An 11,124-nucleotide genomic window follows, 5' to 3' on the forward strand; every position below is an offset into this window, starting at 1 on the left:
GCGGCTCTCAGGGCCCTGGGGACCCTCCCGGTTTGAGCGGGATCGCTGGGAGAGAGGTTTCGCCCCGTTTGAGAGCGACCCCCGACCGCTGGGGCATGGCGCCAGCTCTGGGCGGGGGAGAGAACCGGCCCGGCCCGGGGGTCAGCGCAGCAGCGGAGCCGGGGAACCCGGCGGGGGACGCCTTCAGCAGCGCCCCAGGACGCGCGGCTGCCGCCCAGAGCCCCCGCCCCAGCCCCCTCGCTTCCCCCTCGGGCTGCTCCGTGCCCCGCTCAGCGCTCCCGGCCCCACCTTCCTGCTCAACAGCAGCTGAAAGGCTGTTCTGGCGCATACATGTCCTCACGGGGACACAATTGCTCGAGGAGAACATTTCCCCTTCTTTTTCCTGGCACGGCTCTAGGCAGTTTCCTGAGCGGAGCAGTGACGAAAGGCAGAGGCTGTGGCGGCTCGGGCAGTGACGGCGGGACGCCCTACGCCTCGGCTTTGCGGGCTCCAGGTGGGACATGCTTCATCCTTCACCTTCCCGACGGCAGAGCTACAGCAGCTTGTCCTGGGAACGCTATCCAGGCTGCAGGAGCAGCCTCTCGGGTGTCCTGCTGCCCTGGTGGCCCCTCCTCGTGCCCCATACAACCTATGTACAATTGTGTCCCATCGCTGGACTGACACCTTTGGTTGTTGTTGGACAAACCCTGGCAGGAAAACTGCCGACTCCCTCCCCTCCTCTGTGATGTGCAGGGAAGTGGCTCTGCTCATCACACATTTCTCTCTGTGCTGTGCTCCTTGCGACAGGTCTGCCCTACTTCCCTGGAGGAGGGTTTATCCAGCTAAAGGATTAGTGCATTTGCAGTATCACAGAGAGAGCAGCAGCAAGACTGAGACAATGGTAAGGAAAATACTCTGGCTTTGGACTTATTTTTGCTGGCTTTGGGTGATGCTCAAAGTGGGAGCCATGTCAGGGTGGGGACAGATTCAGACCCTCCAGGCTCTGTGGCTCTGTGCTGCTCTCAGGTTCCCCCAGTTGTGAACACCTTAGACAGGCAGGACCATGGTATCCAAGGGATCCCATTTCCAAAAATAAGTGCTAATAAATTAATGGGGGCAGACAAAGAGGCAGCAGCCTCATAGCTTGGCTGGGTGACACCCAGGCTATCAATGACCCAGGCTCTGAGAATGGGTGTCAACCAACATGCTGCAAGCACACTCCAATCCCACTGCCAAGGTGTCCCTGTTGCATATCAGGCAATTGAAGCAGCAGGGAAGGAAAGCCAAAATTTCACAGAACCTGCGGTCTAGGAAAGATGCAGCTCCAGCCTAGCAATGGTTTGGGTCAGTTATTCCTCTGTGACAGGCAGCAATTGCTGAAGGAGTGGGGAGGGAATCTTTTCTTAGGGGTTTTGTTGCTGACATGCAGCATGGAGCATCAGACTTTTAATCCTTCTGATGCCAAAGGGAGTTTTAACACCAGGATCTACAGGAAGGTGTTACTACTTTCTCCTGTTGATGCTGTTCCTGTTTCTGCAGGACCCCAGTGAAATGCCTTGGTGGGTGATGACTAGAGCACATCCAGGGGTGCTAAGCATCCAATGATCAGCATTCAATAGCATCGGGAGGAACAAAGCTGGAACATGTTGGATGCAGAATCTCTTAGGAAGGGCTATTGTCCCATGCTGAGTTTCTCACTGCTGACAATGCTGCAACCAGTGAGTGGCTATGTGACAGGAGGGAGAGGAGGGTGACTCCTTGCTGGTCTGCAGAGGAGGCCTTTACTTCCCTGATTTGCTCTGCACAGTAGAAGTAAAACATCTTATTTTCATTATTACAAGTAATTTTTTTAGTTCTGAACTGAACACTTATGGAGGAAGGCCTAAAAAACCACTAAAGCTATTTTTTATTAGTTTGGACGGAAATCACTTTCTTCTTTTCTTCTAATGCCTGGGAGTTCTTGCCATAAGTTCTAAAGAGCAATACATAATGGTGGTACCATTGTGAGTGCCTTTCAGCTCCAAAATCCCCTGGGACTGGCTTTTAACATGGGCTGCAGGGAATGGAGATGATGACTTGGTGTTAGAAGAGAGATGCTGTCTTGGGGCTGTGTAGGGTTAAGCATGAGCCCGTAGTCCTCACATTCTTCACATCCTGGAGTGCCCCCAGCTCGTGGCATGTTTTGCATTGGAGAATCACTGTCATGTCACCAAAACCAGCTATGTGTCACTGATGGGGTAATGCAATTGCAGAACCTTCCACGTGTCCTCAAATTGGCCACAGGCCATAAAGCTTCCAGAGCAGTGGCCTGAGGTCCCACCTGGGTCAGCAAACTGGTGAGGAAACTCCCCTGTCACCCCTGTCAGACCATTCAGATGCTGCTCTGGGGTGCCACTGTCAGCACACTGGCACTGCTGGGATCACAGCCCCTTTGCAGCAGAGGCTCCAGTGACCCCACAGGCCCCGTGTGGGTCCCTGCACACCCCACAGCCCCCCAGTCAGACCAGCTCCTCTCACCAGCTCGGCCCCAGGTTCCCACAGCACAGTCCCAGTTCCTTTGTGGTGCAGGGACACAGAACAGCTCAAGCTTGTGCCCTGGAGGGGACCCCAGACAAAGCCCCTCCAGGCTGTGCCCATCCTGATGCTGATGTTTAGCCTGGCTCCTATTCCTGACTCCTGCAGAGTCCCAGAGCCCTCACATGGCTCCTTAGGGCCCCAAACCCTTGGTCAGGCAAAGGGTCAGTGCCAGGTCCCAGCCCCTTGCTGGGGGCTCTGGCCATTCCCCCCACTCTGAGCACAACCTGCAGGTGCTGCAGCTCCCTGAGCTGGGCACTGGAGCATCCCACAGCAGCCCTCCCTTTGTTTTAGTGGAGCACCCTGCTAATATATTGAAAGGAAAAAGAAAAAAACTTTCAAGATATTTGAGTACTGCCCTTATATACAATATTATCACAAGTAAAAAACATAGCAGAATTAAGGCCAACAGGGTGAAGTACAACATAGACTCCTGTGCACAAATACTTCACAAAATCACAAAGGATTCTCAGAAGGCAGTTATTTATCAACCTGTGGATCACAGAATCACAGAATCATTAAGGTTGAGAAAGACCTCTGAGACCACCAAGTCCAACCTGTGATCAAGCACCACCTTGTCCACTAGACCAGAGCTCTGTGCACCACATCAGTCTTTTCTTAAACACCTTCAGGAACAGTGACTCCAACACCTCTCTGGACAGCCCATTCCAGTGTCTAATCACCTTTTCTGTGATTGTCCTTCCTAATGTCCAACGTAAACTTCTAGTGCAGCTTGAGACTGTCCTCTTGTCCTGTTGCTGGCTGCCAGGTAGAAAAGCCCAACTCCCACCTGGTTCTACCCTCTTGTCAGGAAGTTGTGAAGAGCAAGAAAGTCTCCTCTGAGCCTCCTTTTCTCCAGGCTGAGCCCTCTGAGCCTCCTCAGCTTCTCCTTATCAGAGACTTGCTCCAGATCCTTCATCAGCTTTGTTGCTCTTCTCTGGACTCAGCACCAAAATGTCCTTCCTGAACTGAGTGGCCCAGAACTGCACACAGAACTCAAAGTGCTGCCTCACCAGTGCTAAGTTCCGGAGAGGAATCTCCTCCCTGGTCCTGCTGGCCACACCTTGGCTGGTACAGGCCAGGTGCTGTTGACCTCCTTGGCCTGAACACTCCTGGGCTCGTGTTCAGCTGCTGTTGACCAGCATCCCCAAGCCCTTCTCTGCTGGGAGCTTTCCAGCCAATCTACCCCAAACCTGCATCACTGCAGGGGATTTTTGTGGCCAAAGTGGTGCAGGACCTAGGAACTGGTCTTTTTGAGCCTCGTGCTGTTGGTCTTGGCCCATCAATCCAGCCTGTGCAGATCCCTCTGCAAGGTCTTCCTACCCTCCAGCAGATCAACACTGCCACCCATCTTGGTGTCATCTGTGAATTTACTCAGGGTGGGCTCAATCCCCTTATTCAGATCATCAATAAATAAACTGAACAGAACTGGGCTCAACACTGATCACTGCTCACTGCTAGTGAAACTAATTGAACAGATCATCTACTGGTTGTTTGATGTGAGAAGACTATATCCAATTTTTCTTACCCATAACTTTAACAGCAAAATAGGAACACAGTAAAACAGCACATGACCCCTCCTATCTAGGTACTAATTTGGATTTTCTAGAGAATACCTTATTTAAAATTCCATCTCCAGGCTGTATATCATGTACCTGTATTTCGGGGGATTGAGCTGATAACACTGAGCATACTTTGTTCTTTGAACCCTTTCTGATTATATATGACACACTGGGTCAATCTCCATCCAATAAGCTGGGATATAAGATCTTGGCATAGCTAAGTGCCTTCCAAAGAGAATTTATGTTCGTGTCAGCCCTATAGCTTATCACAGAGTATTCTGAGTATGCCACAGGGCCAAATGTAAGGCTTCTGAACATTTCAGATTAGTGTACATGCATCTTTTCACTATCTTTTAATGTTCTGTTAATTCTCTCTACTTCTCCTGAAGACTGTGAGTGATGTGGTATATGTAATTTCCTTTCTCTCCCTAAAGATTTGTACAGCTGATGGATTGTATTTTCTGTAAAATGAGCACCTCAGTCTGTTTCACTAAGCTCTGGAACCCTGAGTATCAGGTATAACTTCCTTTAGCCAGGCTTTTACTACTCCTCCCGTGTCAGCCCTTCATGTTGGCAAGGCTCCTGCCCAGCCTGGCAGCTGACCTACCTTCACCAGCCACTCCTGTCCATAGGATCTGTGCAGCCACTGGAAAGGGAAGCAGGCCCATGGTGACCCTTCCACCTCTGAGCTTGCTCTGTTACATCAGAGCTTTGGGCAAGCTGCACAGCTATTAGTAATTTATTTTGCAGCAGCCTGAATTCCTGGAGCTGCCCGCACTTTTTGTCCCTCCATGGGCTTTACCCTGAAACCATCTGACCACAGTTACTAAACATTTCTTTGGCAGAGCAGTTTTTCTCCAGCTGACAGTATTCCATCATCATTTTGAGTTGCCTCCCACTTTTCCCATCTCTTTCCTTCTGTTGAGCCATCTTTCTCTTAGATAGTTTGGAATTCTGTCAAATTGGGCCTTTCACTCTCAACAACCATTAGACAGAGTCACAGTGCCCCATCATGCCGGAGGCTGCCTAGCTGTGCCTTCACAGCTGCATTAGCTGGGGCACTGCCTCTGCCAACCCCTGTAATGCCTCCAGAGTGGGCTGGACAAGGCACTCCAGCAGTTTCTGCAGGGAATTCTACAGCTTCTAGCAAACTACATATTTCTTCTCCATTGGATACTCTGCTGATGTGAAAAATCCCTGCCCTTTCCATAACATTCCTGCTGCATGACAAACACCAAAAGCGTAGCAAATATCAAATGTATAGCTGTTAACTCAGTTCCCTCTTCCCAGATGTGCAGCAGGAGCCAAGGCTGCTCCCTGTGTGCTGCTCCTCGCTAGGAGTGGTTCAGCTTCTGTTCCCTGTCCCTGGCATCCCCATGGGTGGCCTACCCAGACCATCACTGTCCTTGCAGGTAGGAAGATGAGCCCAGAGCTAGACCTTGGTTATTATGTGAGGGAACATCAGTTAATGGAAATCTTCATCCCTTGCTCAGACTGGAGATGTGCTTCTCCATTGTCAGGTAGAGGCATTCGGCTCACTGCATTCGAGGTGTTGCATGTTTTTAAGAGTACCTGCTGTTAGGAGGATTTGTTGTGACAGAGCTGGGGTTGGATACTTTCAACAGTATCTCCACCTCCTGTGGGACCTGGACTGTTGCAGGATGTCCCAGGGTGGGGGGGTGGCTTTTCTCTAATGTTGCTGCTGCTGCCACCACCGATTTATGACAGGCTGGTGCTCCCCCTGCAACTGGATCCAGATGAACTGAGGAATGTGTGACCAGTCTGGTAGGGTCCCATTTCCTATGTTGTTAGTCCGTTTCTTTATGTTCATGTGCACACACACACACACACATATTAAATATAACTTTTTTTCAGTAACAAAAATCTTTTCCTTTTCACTGAAGGGAAAATACAAAGCATTTGGAATGGAACCAGTTTCCTGCTCAGGTAGGACTTTTTGCCCACTGTCCTGGAAGAAAATGAAAGTTTTCCCAAGTTAATAGAAATAATATTAGTGTAAGAAGCTTTTCTGCTGCTTTGCACATGCCACTAGTCGCAGCCATAGGTGATGCCCTCCCTTCATGAATAGAACACACCAGATCTTCAAGAACAGCTACAACAGCTCTCCTTATTCTGAGGGAAGTCTTCAAATATTACTTGTATGGTATGTTTATCATCCCTTCACCTAATATAAATGTACATGGAGAAAAATGTGCTTTTATAAATGTTCTTTTAGAAATATACAAAAATAGCAAATTATGAGCAAGTGCATGTCCACAGGGAATCTCATATACATACAAAAATAAAGTGGTGGTTGAGCTGACACACACCTGGAGAACATGTTCCGTGGTATTTCTAGTCTACACCCCAACAATCCATTCAAATAGTTACAACTAAATCTGAATTCACAAACAATTTAAGTTTTCCAGGAAAACTGACACAAGCAGTACACATTTTGAAGCTGAGGTACCTCTGATTGCAGATCTACCCGAATCTCCCATTTTGAGGAGGCTCTGTGCACAGTGACCCCGAGGGAGCAGCTCCCTCTGCAGACGTTGGTGCCCCAGAGATGCGGCTCTCCTGGGAGCTGCAACAAAAGCTTCCCAGAAGCCCACAATTATTTTTTTTTAAATCAACTCTTAGATTAAAATGTCTTGAAAGAATCACCAAACCTAAATACTGTTTCTAGCGCACAATTTTTACTAGGTTCTCACTGTGTCTTTTACAATGCTTCAACCACTCTCCCTCAGCCTTTTTTCCTCTGACCCCAGCTCAGCCCAGCCCACCGAGTGCCCTCAGTCCCCGCAGGGCCCCGGCCGGGCAGGTGTTACAGAGCTTGCAAGGGTTTTCAGGGTGAAGAGAGAAGCGAGAATCTTGACTTCATGTTCAGAAGGCTTGATTTATTATTTTATGCTATATATTACATTATTACTATGCTTAAAAGAATAGAGAGAAAGTTCTCAGAAGCTAGCTAACTTAAGAATAGAAAAGGAACGAACAACAAAGGTCTGTGTCTCAGCACAGAGTGAGACCCAGCTCTGCCGTGAGTGGTCAGTAAATCCAAACATTCACCCGAGACCAATCACGGATCCACCTGTTGCATTCTACAGCAGCAGATAACCGTTGTTTACATTTTGTTACTGAGGCTACAGCTTCTCAGAAGGAATAAAAATCTTAAAGAAAGGATTTTTATGACAAGATGTCGGTGACAGGCAGGGCTGCGGACACGGCCCCGGCCCCACCACGCTGGTGCCGCTCCCGGGGCCGGAGATGCGCTCCCGGCACAGCGGGGATTGTTCTCCACGGCCTCAGCCAAGGGCGGCTTCTTGTCAGCGCTTCTTGTCCTGCCTTTTCAAGCACTAAGAGGGGCTTGAACCACCTTTTTACACGCTAAAACAAATACACTTTACCACCTTCTGTGTGTGCCTCCCCTGGGGCTCCAATCCCCGCAGGAGTGTCACCAAATCTGAACAAAATGACGCCCCAACAGAGGGTCCCAGGTCCACCCTTAGCATTTATATTGAATGTGCTCAGGGAATTTGAACAGCCATGCTCAGGCTCCTCCCTGCTCCAAAGATGCAGATGAACTCGCCTGGTAGCACCGTTTGGGTGCTTGGAGAAGGAAGACTCCAAAGGTAGTGGGTCCCACCTGTATCGACAAACTATTAAGGAAACCTTTCTGACCGGTCTAATGCCCCTCTGGGCATCCCACTGAGCCACCGGCTCTGCCTGTGCTACTCAACAGCCAGCAGGGCCCCTGCTAGCCCCAAATATTTTGTTAAACTCTGCTGGGGTCCACACCCTGAAGAGCTGTCTATGCCATTTGCTTCTTTTTTGAACATGATAGAAGCTTGCTCAAAATGATCGCGTGAGATGCTGAAATTTGTCCTGAGAGCCTCAACCCCTGCAGTGTCCCAGAGACACAGACACCTGCTCGGTATGTTTGAGCCAGGATTTCCCCTTCCCACCCTCTTAGTGGGATCTGAACCCCTAGGAGTCCACGAGCACCCTCAAGGAGCTGCCCCAGAGCACTCTGCATGGGAGGTGTCCCTGGTGAAGGTGCAGGTGCAGAGCTCTGCCTGGCACGTCCACAAGAAACTCAATTTGTGCTCAGTGCTGCTGAGCTCCAGCAGAAGAGCTGAAGCTACTGGGAGGACTGGGAGGCTCATGGCACCCCTGATCTGCCAGGCACCCCGAGGCATTGGGAGCCAGGGATGACTTTGAAAGTGTGACCCTTGCTAGTGCTAGTGAGGCTGAGTGCTGGGCTGGGGCTGTCTGGAGAGTGTTGGTGGGTGGGGAACTTTTCTCTTGCTTCCAGTTTGCTCTTCCTTGGCTGTGTGGCAGGTCTCTGGTCTCAGTGGGGATTTACCATTTTGCCTTTTTTGGTTTTGTCCTCCTGCTGTGTTGCTACACTGGTGGTGGGGGGCTCAAGTGATGCCTCTGGCTTACTCACTCCAGCACCTTGGTGCCATGGATGCAGGGGTTCAGGCTGCCCTTCCAAGCTGGTGCAGCTCTGTGTGCACACAAACACCTTCCCTTTTTGCCAAATAACGATTTGGTTTCCACTGAAGAATGAAAAAGAGCTTGAGGCTCTGCTGTCACATCTCTCAATGGCTGTTGTTCCTGTTCAGAGGGAGCTCTGTGCAGCAGGCTGAGCCTATCCTCACTTTTTGGGGCCACAAACACAGATGGCTCGAGATGTTGGTGCCTGTTGCAAATCTTCATCTTGATCTAATGATGCTTTTTGAGAAACCCGGGACAATCCGCTTCTCCTGACGGCTCCAAGCTCGGCACTGAGGGGCAGGCACGCCAGCTCAGTGCCACCCATTGGAGCACAGCCCCAGCCTATCCCACAGTGCTGCTGGCCCCAAAAACCCCATCCCACCATGTCCAGACCCTCCAGCCTTTGGTCTGCACCATCCCCACCTTCAGAAGCAGCCCTTAGACCAGCCCTCACTGGGGTTTTGCTGGGGGCTCGTGAAGTGCCGGGCGGCACAGCAGGGCTTGTCCCCTGCAGGAGCACGGCTGCTTTGGGAGCCGGCAGGAGCTGAGCTCGGGGCCGTTCCTGCCGGAGCTGTGCTCGGAGCCGTGCTCGGAGCTGTGCTCGGAGCTGTGCTCGGAGCTGTGCTCGGGGCCGTTCCTGCCGGAGCTGTGCTCGGAGCCGTGCTCGGAGCTGTGCTCGGAGCTGTGCTCGGGGCCGTGCTCGGAGCTGTGCTCGGGGCCGTTCCTGCCGGAGCTGTGCTCGGAGCTGTGCTCGGAGCTGTACTCGGAGCTGTGCTCGGAGTTGCGCTCGGAGCTGCGCTCGGAGCCGTGCTCGGGGCTGTGCTCGGAGCTGTGCTCGGAGCCGTTCCTGACGGAGCTGTGCTCGGAGCCGCGCTCGGAGCTGTGCTCGGGGCTGTGCTCGGAGTTGTGCTCGGAGCTGCGCTCGGAGTTGTGCTCGGAGCTGCGCTCGGAGCTGCGCTCGGAGTTGTGCTCGGAGCCGTTCCATCGGAGCCGTGCTCGGAGCCGTTCCTGACGGAGCTGTGCTCGGGCCGCGCTGTGCGTGGCTGGCGCTGGAGGGAGCCCTGAGGCAGCGCCGAGATGCTGCCACGAGCTGCAGTTGAAGTGGTTGTTAAAAAGCAAAGAGGTGGGGGATTTTAGATGAAAACAGAACCAGACCTGGCTTCTGCAGAGGGAGCTTGAAGGGGCCCTAGGATGCCACATGCTCCAGTATGGCACCGATGGCCCTGGGGCATGGATGGCACTGACACTGATGGAATGTGGAGACTTGTGCAGCAGACCAGGCAAGACTGAGACACACAGAAAAGGAGAAGCTGTGATCCCTAGCATAGGCAAGATTTAGAGCATTTAGCATTTGCCCATTTGGCATTTACTAAACCCTGGACGGTGTCTGGTACTGGCTGGTACCACCCACCAGGCACCTCCTGCAGATCAAATACATCACAAAGACTTGGGGAGCAAACCCCAACTATGCAAAAAAACTGGCATTGCAGAAGAGCTCCTTCACCAGCTTCTATTTGATGCATAAATCCCACCTCAGTCTCATCACTTTAGCATCCAGACTAAAACATGCTCTCCAGTATCTGCTGCTGCACTCAAGGACTAAGCAGGTTTTGAATTAAGCAAAGAGAATATTAAAAATGCATTTCTGAATGCAGGAGTGAGCACAGAGCTGGGCATAATGGGCTGTTTGCACAATTGTGCTTGGAGCTATCATCAACCCTGGGATTTCCCCCAGGGAAGCAGGACAGATGTGGGAGCTGGGGCCACATTTAGGTGCAAGAGGTATTTATAGAGCTGCTCAGGGGACTAGACCAGTCTCATCTCCTCTTCCTTCCTTGTACAGCAAGCAAGCACCTACGATTTTCTCCAGCTCTAGTATATTTGAGCTGGAGGAAAAAATATAGAGGGGATTGGGAGCACTGCTGGAATTCACCGCCATCACCTTAAAGATCCCTGCTCCAGCCCCAGCTCATCTCATCCCCACATCTACAATCACCCCCATAGAAGTGACAATAAATGCTTTTGGAGATGACTACACAGATGTGTTATGAGCGGCTAAAAGGCTGCTATTTAATGGGGCTGGCCCTGATCAGCTGACAGCCTGGATTTTCTTTGTTGGCCTGGATTATGCAGACTTTAGCCTCTGCTCATTTTCAAAGAGTTGGCACAGGCTTTTCCAGCCACCTCCAAGGAATGTCCCCTTCCTTCAAAGGTCTGCCATCAGGGAATAAGAAAACCCAACACATCAGCACTTCTTAAAAAGCTGCTGCCCCACAGTCTAATTTCCAGGAAGAAAAGAAATTAAACTTCAAGCAGATTAAAACCTGCTGCTGGGCCCTATACCAGCAATTTATCAGAGCTTCATAAGGCTACAGCTGAACACGGAGGCCAGAAGGGAGTCGAGTGCTTAGGTCACAATTCCAATAAAGTTTTCAAATGCAGACTCATCACAATGCTCCCACACCCCTGCCACAGGTAAACCATCAGGAAAATAATCCAGGCAGGA

General features: G+C 51.1%; 1 long non-coding RNA gene across 1 annotated transcript; it reads left to right on the forward strand.

Moving 5' to 3' along the window:
• Positions 1-265: 265 nt before the first annotated feature.
• Positions 266-1,786, forward strand: LOC132084420 (uncharacterized). Its single transcript, XR_009420069.1, has 3 exons — positions 266-493; positions 787-880; positions 1,519-1,786. It is a non-coding gene; the product is annotated as an uncharacterized LOC132084420 (long non-coding RNA).
• The last annotated feature ends 9,338 nt before the right edge of the window (positions 1,787-11,124 follow it).

The sequence above is a fragment of the Ammospiza nelsoni genome, chromosome 27 (genome assembly GCF_027579445.1).
Source record: "Ammospiza nelsoni isolate bAmmNel1 chromosome 27, bAmmNel1.pri, whole genome shotgun sequence".
Taxonomy (NCBI): Eukaryota; Metazoa; Chordata; class Aves; order Passeriformes; family Passerellidae; genus Ammospiza; species Ammospiza nelsoni.